The sequence below is a fragment of the Squalius cephalus genome (genome assembly GCF_949319135.1).
Source record: "Squalius cephalus genome assembly, chromosome: 23".
NCBI classification, from domain to species: Eukaryota; Metazoa; Chordata; class Actinopteri; order Cypriniformes; family Leuciscidae; genus Squalius; species Squalius cephalus.
In genome coordinates, this window is record NC_137144.1 from 28,584,804 (window position 1) to 28,596,608 (window position 11,805).

The following is an 11,805-nucleotide window of genomic DNA, read 5'->3' on the forward strand; positions in this document are numbered from 1 at the left end:
TTTCTGCTCACTGCTTAAAGTAATAGATCTGATTCGAATTATTTCTATACATTAGCATATTTGGATCATTGTCTCAGCACTCAGTCAGCTATAAATAAACCAGCAGGTAGTTCACAGCCTGACTGATTGCATTGTATTATTATTATTGATTATAATAATAATCAGTTCTCTATTTCTTTACAGGAGGTGCAGAAATTGAAGTAATATCACTTGCCAAATTCACACGTGTACATGGGCACTAACACAGAGTCCTACATGTGATAGTGGGTTTTGATTGGCTTTGAGCAATTTTATGGTCATTGGTTTTGGTTGAAGGTGTCAACATTACAAATAATTCTCCTTTAATAAAGTTTTAAGGTGTCATCTCTGTACCAGCACCTAATTGAGTTGCAAATATTATGATTTTGTCCGAACATGTTTCCTAAACTTAGCTCTGCCGACCCATCTGCGTTTGGTCAGATAAACAGGTAGTATTAAGCATTTTTCTCATTTGATAGCCATTCAAATTCGGCAGTATGTTTAGGTGAAATACTTTTTTTGCAAGCAACATATCAATCACATTATTCATACAGGTCACATACTTTCGGAGGTCCAGCACCAACTGAAGAACTGCCATTGAGATGAATGGGAATGCTAACAGGTCTTTTCAAGGTAAAGCTGAACCAGTGTTATTTTAGGATCATTAATAACCCCAAGCTGAACTCAAACCTCTTGAGATAAGTTACGATGAGGTCCTGTTTGTCATTCAGAGCAAATAAGTTGGTAAATGACCTTGTTCTCATCCATCCCAGATTATTTGCAGCTTTTACAACCCAGCAACACATGAGGAAATGAGATCAATCAGAAGGTGTCCGACCGCCGGTAGATTGAGGAAAGGAAAGAGTGAAGGAAAGAGGGATGAGGAGAGAGAGGGAAGTCTGGATGCAGGAGCACGTATTCTCCAGATGAGGGTGAAAATAAAAACCACCTGTGCCGAATTCCCACGTCACCCGTCCGCTGAAGAGAATTTTGCTCCTCCTTAAAAAAATGTGCAAAGCATCCAGATTGTAGAGTCTCAGAAGGCCGTTAATGTTCACAACACTCGTAATTATCTTGGCACAGCACATTTAGCTACATGAACTTAAATGCACTCAGCACTTAAACTCAATTGTTTCATTTGTTCAACATAAACATTGAACTAAAATACCCTCATTGCATGGCTGAAGTGTTTAAACTAGTTCTAAACCATTTATACTTGATGTTTAAGGATAGTCTTGCTCGTGCATTAATGCTTGCACTCGAGCAGGCCATGAAAAACATGCTTTTATTTTGTTACAAGGATGCCGAAACCGAATTTAACACAGATATTTAGGCTGATACAGAGCCTTTTGGAACCGCGGCTCGATTGAGTGAGTCAAGCTGGTCACGACGCTGATGATAATATCAAGTTTGCTCTTGGCTTGCTTTCTTCTGGTCCTAAATCACACACATATGTGGCGCACTCATAGATCTATGAACCCGAGCGCTAATGCACATGAGCACAGATGCTATAATCAAATACTCAAAGCAGACCTGGTTGGTAATGTTTCGTACTGCACGCAGAGATCGTAAAAAACGCAGCAGGTTGCAGTTTCCATCCCTAAGAGCAGTTCAGGAACTGGATTGAAGGACATCGGACAGAAAGCATGACTTTCCTAAGCATGTGGAAAATCGGTTTTCTGTGCCTTTGGGCTCCTGGAAGCGGTCCAATAGCGATAGGCCTGTCTTACACGTATTACTTATTACTCACCCCCACGTCATCCAAGATGTTCATGTCTTTCTTTCTTCAGTTGAAAAGGTTTTTGAGGAAAACATTCCAGGGTTTTCCTCCATATAGTGTCTTCAATGGGGTCCAACGGGTTGAAGGTCCAAATGTGAGTTTCAGTGCAGCTTCAAAGTCTCGACACGATCCAGCCGAGGAGTAAGAGTCTTATCTAGACAAACCATCCGCCATTTTATTACAAAATAAACATTATATACTTTTTAACCACAAATGCTCGTCTTCCACTAGTTCTGCGATAAGCCAAACATTACGTAATCAGGTTGAAAGGTCAAGCGGGACGTAGGCGGAAGAACAGACCCAGTGTTTACAAAGCAAATGTGCAAGGACTAAGTCAAACGCCATTTACAAAATAAATAAATAAATAAATAAAAGGTAAAACAACGATGTTGGACAATTTTGAAGTTTGAGGAGAAAATAAGATGGAGTTTTTCGCTCTATTCTACATTTCTGAACCGGAACACACGTGACCTTTCAACCTGATTACGTAATGTGTGTGGCATCACAGCTAGTGCAAGACCAGCATTTGTGGTTAAAAAGTATATAAATGTTTATTTTGTTTATAAAGTGAGCAATGGTTAGTCTAGATAAGACTCTTATTCCTCGGCTGGATCGTGTCGAGACTTTGAAGCTGCACTGAAACTCACATTTGGACCTTCGACCCGTTGGACCCCATTGAAGACACTATATGGAGGAACATCCTGGAATGTTTTCCTCAAAAACCTTTTCCACTGAAGAAAGAAAGACATGAACATCTTGGATAACATAAGGGAGAGTAAATTATCAGGAAATTTTAATTCTAAAGTGGACTAATCCTTTAAGGAGCAAAAAGACATCAGGTATAAATTCTTCTCAAGGAAATGTTCATTGATTTAAGAATGTTGAGATATTTGTTTACCAAGCATCTTCGTCAGGCACGTCGTTCCTGCAGTTTCAGAGTTTGTATGAGCGTCATGATGACGTTTTGTCCCTCTTGAGGTGTACATCACTCTTACGATTACAGCTTGGAGCCGCTGGAGTCCTGCGGGTGACGGAGGGGTCAGAGGACGGGAATGGAGTCAGTTCTGCGGGCGGTAAATCAGAGGAAACGCTCCCACTCTTCGGTTACGCTGTACAGTAGTAAAGGCTCCATTGATGTACGTCAGACGCATATGGACGCTGCTTCTGCTGGTCTGCAGGTGATCACAGCGCAGTAAAGATGGACTAGAGATGCTCATAATTGAATTATGATGGACTTTAAGGGTGAAATAGGTGGAGGTGGTCATTTCTTTTCAACTGAAGAAAGAAAGACAAGAATCTGTATGGATGACGTGAGGGTGAGTAAATTATCAGGAAATTTTTATTCTGAATTTTTTTTAAGTATTCACACTGATGGCATAAAACTAGAAGAACTTTAAATCAGGATCAGCAATGCAACGTTTTATAACAATGCTTTTTAATGGATAGATATCGTCTTACTTTGAGTACTGTGTGCATACGTGTTTGCCAAAGTTCATCAGACATTGAGAAATCGTAACGCCAGTGAGATCCCTAATCGGTTTCCCTAGCACGAATTGTGGTTTTCTTTGTAAACGTTGCATTATGTGCTTCACGTTTTGTGTCTGCATCAGCAGATACTCAGTGCAGATGCAGGCAGACACCTGTAAAACACTCCAGCTGAAGGAGACGGGGGAGGGCGGCCCAACACTTCTCCAGGGATTAGTTGAGTAATCCTGCTTTTAACTGGCAGCCAAGGTTGGGTTGGGTTTGTTCTCTAACAATAAGAGAGAGACTCATTAAAGATATTAGTTGGGCTGGGCTATTGGCCCATTCACTGCTTAATTATGTGGTTTGATTCTGATTTAGACACATATTGGATGTCTCCACCAAAGTGCTTCATTTCCCGAGGGGAGCTTTGGCTGGATCAGCAAACTGTCTTTGACCAGTAAGCAGGGTCATGTGCATTAATGTAGTTTACTGGTCCAACATCAAGTTTCTAGATTTGGCTCAGGCTTTTCCTTCAGTGTGCATATGTGTGATTTTTTTTTCACCTGTAACAGCACAAGTTTCCTCAACAAGATGCATGCTTTGAGGAATCATTCATGTCACATATAGTCTGCAGCATGATGCATTCACTAAACCTGAGGTCACAATAGCAAGATTTTGCATGCAAAAAGGTCTAGTGTCAGTAGTGTAAAGATGTATGTAGCACAGCTCAGACAATAGTTATTTACAAATCAAGCAGTTTTCTGTGGCTCAGCGTTGCTAATTCGCTGATCAACTTGAACGTGAGCAAAAACTGTGTCGTCAAAAGCCACACAAAAAGCCAATCGTGCAGATTCCTATTGGAATCGTCCGTGAAATTTCGTAGAGCAATGGTAAATGTGTCTGTATATTTAGTATAGAGGTTGCTTTAGTAAACAACAATAAATGAAAAGTTTGCAGACAAATATATTCGAGATGACAAGGCACCATAGGTGGTCATGGATAATGTACATGGCCAAATACAATGGAGCGACACAGTCTTAAGCTTTGACTTGTGTAGTTTACGTGGTTTGGCTTGTGTTTCTGGATGTCTTTCAGCATTCGGGGTCTCCAAGTTCAGACAAATGGATACAGGCTTTTCTTTGATTTGGTGAAGTAGTCTAAATGGCCTATGTAAGCAGATACCGGAGCCCTAACCATAATTTTCAGTCCCACAAAGTGGTTCAGGTGAGGTGCACCAGAAATTACTGCAATGAAAGAGTTTGGCTCCGCACTCTCTAAACATGCAGTCATGTACATCCATTATTGATATGTACACATCAACATATAAAATGTAAATACTGAGTTCATCACCCATTTTGCAGCCTTTGATATCCAAGGCAAGACCACAAGAGGATAAATATGCTTAATTCCCCTAAACAGCCGAGAGTTGGTCTTCCTGACAACCTGGGGATTTATGTTTGTGGGTCAGATTTCAAAAAGTTAAGCAGCTTTTTGCTTTCCAAATTTTTCTAAGATCTTCTTGGCAGTCAGTAAGTCAGCATATCATGTATAGGTTTACCTGGAGAAAGCAATTCCAAAATGCATTGCAATTCATCAGTGAAATATTGCTTAGAATAATACACAAGTAGAGTGTTTTAAATAATTTGCCATTTTAATTAAAGTGCGGTCACATTAGTGATATTTTGCAGACAAAGATAGGTCCATTTGTCTCGTCAATAGCATGGCGATGGATGAAGCTTGCTTTCAAACCATGCAACTTTCCATTGGTCAGCTTGGTGAATTCAGTCGACCAACATGAAAATTAGCAAAATATACGTGGGGAAATGTTTCGCCCTCACGTGAAACTCCCTATTCTGTTTATTCCTATTTGAATAATTCAATTGTAGCTATGTTGACAAGATACAGTAGCAAGCCAGCTCATTAGGTTTTGGAAACAGAGCCAATGATCTTGTACATCATGATAGGAAAATACAGTCAAAATCTGACATTTAATAAACAGTCATTTTCATAGGAAAGAGCTTAGTTTGAAAATGGCCCTTCGACAATGTGTTTTTTTGGTAAGTAAAATACCAGATTTGGAGGGATTACAGCCAAACATCTCATCTGGACTCTGTCATGAACGTAATCATTAATACCAAAAGGTAAAGAATTCCCATTTAGTAGCATACATCTGTAGATCATTATAATAGCAGGCATGGCTAATTACAACAATGAATCCCAAGAGATGTCGAATGGGATGCTTTTATCACTATTCTGCCCTCTTTTAGCTATCTGAGAGACAATCCTCCTCTCTCTAAATAAGTCCTCTCTAACACCTTCAGGGCCAGATCAGATTGTCCGAGACGGCCCATGTTTAGCCAGCCCTGAGGTCCTTCGCTTGCATTAGCGACACTTAGACCCTTCTAATGGACGCTGACCCCTGTTCTAGCCACTGATTGGCCACTTGGGTCCAATCCCACCCAATACACTAACCTGTTATTTTGGTTGCAGTTCACAAATAGAGCAGCAGTTGTCTCGGCTGTTGCCTCCAGGGAATGAAGCAACATTCCTTCTCTTTCCACTTTGTGAAACACTCCATTAAGAAGCAAACGGCTCTGGCTCTGTGGAAATCACATTAATAGATATAGTTAATGTTAGTGTGTGTGTTGGTTGTGTTTAACAGCATGCTTTTCTCCTGCTATTCCAGTGGTTTGGTGCAGTTACAGGTTAGGGATCAAATGCTAATCAAGCTTGTTTCTATGTGGTCACAGATGGCTGAAAACCTTTTAACCACCTCTGACCTACTGTGAGAAAGTTGCTTTCAACAAAAGCAATTCGTCAAAGAGCCAACAATATTCATAAAGTACAATTCGAGGTTTATTAGACAACAAATGAACCTACTTTACTCAAAAATGGTCCAAATGTTTAAAGATGGTTGTTGATTGTAAAGATGTCATTGGTTTTCAGATATGTCTATGTGGTGTTTTTAATAAGCTTTAAGACAAACCATGTGTAAATTCATAAGTCGACACGATTGCTGAGTATTTTCTCCTTAAAACTGCAGTGAACCAAAGACAGTCTCAAAAACACGCTTTGAAATCGCTGGTGTTTCTGACCTCACAAACTACCTTGTAACCAATCAGATCAACGTGTGATCGTCAACCAGTGGATCTCTGAGCTGAGTGAGTGAGTGGAGGCGGGGCTCATTTGCATATTTTAAAGCATGAAGATTTTTTTAAAGGAAAAAACTTTGAAATATGTGATTTTAGTGATCAAAGATGAGTTTTAAGGGATAAAATGATTGACTAGAGGGGGACTTTAACCGACCCTCCAGATGCATCTGAAATGCGTTAGTTTCTCATAACTGATCTCAAGCCAGTTTAACTCCATCTGTCCTAACCAGGGTCACTATGTGAGCTAGAGGAACTGATTGTAGATCAGCGGTGGGTGACATATACCTCTCCCGTGTGAGGCCACTGCATGAGAATACAGCAGCTGCTGGTCAGACTGAAACCTGAGAGCGTTCAGTGCGACGTCAGAGTCTGAAGCCTGCGGGGTCCGGGGCCCTGGCGGCCCTGCCTTCACAAGCTACCAGCTTTGATTGAATCCACGCACATATTCATAAGCATTTTAACATAGCATTTACCTGCAAATCTTTAGCTTTGGGTTTAGCATGAGAAGTTAAGCATAGCCGTGTGAAAATGACTTAAACAGACACTCAGGTTAGCTCTTGCAGATCTCCTCCGGTGGCACTCGAAATATCCCAGAGTTCTAGCATTACTTACTTCACAAACCATCCCAGACTTCAAGGAGCAGAATTATCTAGTCTCGGATTGGGTGGTATTATATCACGGAAACTGTATCCACCTTATTTTGCAACATGGAAGTAATCTTTTCTGTGAATTGTTAGACTTGAGATTCATTGTTATTTATAGATAAATAACATAGTGCAGTAAATGGTAAAACTATTCGTGTTGCGACTGAGAAATTAAAATATGATAACAAATACCAGTTTGTAATATAAAGCGGCCAACGGACTGTTTATGTACGGGTAAAATAACTGGAAGCGAATGACACCAGAAGTCTTGCACATTCAATTTACATGGCCGTGCCGCTCTTATGTATTAAAAAATATTTTTTTTGTATAACCTAGTCAATTAAATACTTCATAGTTGAAATTCTCCAATTAGATTTTGTCTTTTTATTTTTGAACTCGATTGACACAAACTGTATTTTTAATGTATTGTATTAATCCATGTTTTCTTATATCTGTGATATATTTATCGCCGTACAAACAGTCAACACCATTGCATGATGCATAACTTCCTACAACCTAACTCCACTTCAACAACGTTGCCTAAAATGGAAAATGTTGCCAATTTAATGCGTCTGTTTTGTCCAGATCAAGTTTGTGGAAATTGTCTGCACACATGGAAAAAATGACACATGAATGAAGAAAAGATGGCGAAGTGGAAACTTACTCAACCCTATCAACATCATAGACACTTTCTGCACGTTTGGCACTTTGAAAGAAGCAAAATGGTGAACTCTTGGAAAGTTACTCTAATCCGATGTTTCCAGACACAGGTCAGCTATACTGACCAATGAGGTTAAATCGTGTAAAACTGTTTCACAAGCTTTGTACAAGTGTCCTCTGCCCTCTTCAAAGGGTCTAGAGCTTGTAAACTGCCTCAAGAGAAGTTCATGTAAAGTTTAAAATTAGCTTCAGCAAGTCCCTGACAGAACTGACACATGATTATGTTTTTACACTGATGGCTCTTTCAACAAGTCTTTTCCTGTACGTACAATGGCAAACAATCTTTATTTAGCCACATCTCGGTTATTCAACACACTCTCCGAGAGTAAATATGACCAATGAATGGTCAACAGATCTACAAACAGCAGGATTGATTGACTGATACTTCTCTTCGCTCTTTAAGTTCTGTGTGTTTCTTTCACAGATGCGAAGGGCCATCAGGATGGAAGGCCGTACTGTCAACAAATCCACTTTCAGGAATCTTTCTCACCCTTCTTAAAGCCACAGGTTGAGTAAGACCACAGGGGTGGGAAGTTTAGATCTCAGGATAGTTGTTTTGACAGCGTCGCAAATCTGTCTTCAGGGATAAGCCTGGGAACTCACCTCTGAAAGGATAGGAAGAGAACTGACAGGCTTTTGCATTCCGAGGGATGTGGAATTTACGGCTTACGCTACGGAAAGTCGGAATTGGGATGGAAGACGATGGGCGACTTAATCCGAGGAGAAACGCAGGTTTCAGGTGACTGAGGCTCTTGATCTCCGACCATGAGAACACCTGTATGGAGGATGAAGGGTCATAAATTTGTCATTGCTTGAAACTGTTAGATAAATAGTACGGCAGAGAAAGCCTCGTCAGAATCTCATTCCATTAGCTTGTGCGGAGTAACGTAATTTCATTATAGGCCTCGGAAAGTGATTGATTTTCTTGCTGGCTCAGCTCGCAGGGGCCGTCAGTATCTGACTAACTGGCTAAATCGTTCACTTGACCCTGAGGCTCAGCATTTTTCACTTTAAATAAAGTGCATCTAAAGCCCATCCATCCTAAACACTTAATCTCAAGAACTCCTCTCTCTCTCTCTCGGGTCTCTTGTGTTCTTGAATACTAAGAAAGGATGAATATGGTGTCAAGCCTGGCGCCTTATATACTGCAAACACTGCGAAAAAATGATTTTCTCACTCAGTGTCTTGTGCCTTTCAGTGGAAAATCTAAACATTCTTAAATAAAGAGACATTTACGTAAAGGATTAGTTCACAATTTCCTGATAATTTACTCCCCCACGTCATCCAAGACTTTCATGTCAGTGGAAAAGAAATGGAGGTTTTTAAGGAAAACATTCCAGGATTTTTCTCTATATAGTGAAGGTGAAACATCATTACGTAATGTGTGTCGCATCCAACTTCAAAATCGTCCGACATCGTTGTTTTACCTTTTATTTATTTATTTTGTAAATGTCGTTTGACTCAGTCTTTGCACATTCGCTTGGTCTGTTCTTACACCTACGTCACACTTGACCTTCCAACCTGATTACGTAATGTTTGGCTCATCGCAGAACTAGTGCAAGACCAGCATTTGTGGTTAAAAGTATATAAATGTTTATTTTGTTATAAAATGTCGGCTGGTTTGTCTAGATAAGACTCTTATTCCTCGGCTGGATCGTGTCGAGACTTTGAAGCTGCACTGAAACTCACATTTGGACCTTCGACCCGTTGGACCCCATTGAAGACACTATATGGAGGAAAACCCTGGAATATTTTCCTCAAAAACCTTTTCAACTGAAGAAAGAAAGACATGAACATCTTGGATGACATAAGAGAGAGTAAATTATCAGGAAATTTTTATTCTAAAGTGGACTACTCCTTTAAGGAGCAAAAAGACATCAGGTATAAATTCTTCTCAAGGAAATGTTCATTGATTTAAGAATGTTGAGATATTTGTTTACCAAGCATCTTCGTCAGGCACGTCGTTCCTGCAGTTTCAGAGTTTGTATGAGCGTCATGATGACGTTTTGTCCCTCTTGAGGTGTACATCACTCTTACGATTACAGCTTGGAGCCGCTGGAGTCCTGCGGGTGACGGAGGGGTCAGAGGACGGGAATGGAGTCAGTTCTGCGGGCGGTAAATCAGAGGAGACGCTCCCACTCTTCGGTTACGCTGTACAGTAGTAAAGCTCCATTGATGTACGTCAGACGCATATGGACGCTGCTTCTGCTGGTCTGCAGGTGATCACAGCACAGTAAAGATGGACTAGAGATGCTCATAACTGAATTATGATGGACTTGGGTGTTACATTGAAATAGGTGGAGTCTTGCTCTTCTTTGAGAAAGTGATTCACCTTATGTATATAAGTTTTTGAAAGAAGTCTCTTCTGCTCACCAACGCTGCATTTATTTGGTCAAAAATACAGTAAAATTGTGAAATATTATTCCAGTGTAAATCAGCTGTTTTCTATGTGAATATATAGTAAAGTGTAATTTATTCCTGTGATCAAAGCTGAATGTTCAGCATCATTACTCCAGTCTTCAGTGTCACATGATCCTTCAGAAATCACTCTAATATGATGATTTGATGATCAAGAAACATTTATGATTATTATCAATGTTGAAAACAGTTCATGTTTTTGTGGAAACAGTGATGCACTTTATTTTTTAGGATTCTTTGATGAATAGAAAGTCACAAGATAATAAAAAAAGCACATTGACCCCAACCTTTTGAACATTTATAGGCCTATATTTGTGTATATAAAGTGTATAATTTAGCCAGTCAATTAGAAAGCTTTTTTGTTGCCATTTTTAACATTTATTATGCATAATAATTATAAAAGAATTAGCAAAGTGCTTGGAAATACTTAACTACTTAAAATGATTTAACAATTTATACTTACATAATAATTTAATGATAACTAAAGCATTTACAGTACTGCTGAATTTAAATGAACTCCTAATTAATGCAATGTTTACTTAAAATTAAATTGGGAAATTAAAAAAACTATTTGCATAGAGCTGATTTTGGTAGTTTTTTACTTTTATTTGGTCAATAATATGATGTATAATCATGCAAAGCTGCCCTGCATCATTGCACAATCACTGTCCGAAGCGTTTAACAGGGTCAATCATTAACACGAGCTTAAATAGCGAGCACACAAAAGCAGGAAGGTGTGTCAGTAATGTTAACAGCACATATTTACTGTGGCCATTGAGCTCGGGGTCAGAGCCTTCCATATGTAAACGAGCGCAGACAGCTTTAAACACCAGCCAGCCGTGACTCTGAGCCGATCGCTGGAGCGTTTCAGCTGGAAGACGAGAGGAGAAGAGGATCTGCGAGTCAGGAGATGAGCAAGAGCCGTAACACCAAACGAAACATCCAAAACGGCTTCAGATCAAATAGCAGGAAAATACATGTTTGTATAAAGTGGTGTTAGTAGTTTCTGAGGTGCTCCGGGTGGTTGATGGATTTTGGGTAAATGTTTAAATATTTGTATACTGGAAAATAAGACAAAAATAGTACAGTACAGGCTCGTTTACACCAAGAACAATAACTATAACTATAACTATAACTATAACTATAACGGTATAGATAATGTTCTAAAAATCGTTCTGTAACGGAACAGCAGTGTCCACAGCGCAACTATAACGATAACGGCACAGAGAAACGATCTCACTAGAATCACTTTCAGGCCCCGTTTACACGTACATGGTTATTTTGAAAAACGGAGAGATTTCCCTTTGGTTGTGCCCCTCATTTACACACAAACGGAGAATTCGCCTCTGAAAACGATTCTTTCTAAAAACTCCGGCCAGAGTGGAGATTTTGGAAAACTCTGTTTGCACGTTTGCATGTAAACTGAGAAAACTGAGTTTTAGGCAGTCGACATCACAGTATGCGACAGAACTTGCACTGTGTCAAAGGTGCGACCTATATTTTCGGGATTGTGATTGGCTAACATGGACTTGAGCTTCTCGTTACACTGCCACCTACAGGTTTGGCATGCTCTTGATGGCATATACACGGGTTTGTGTAAACGAAC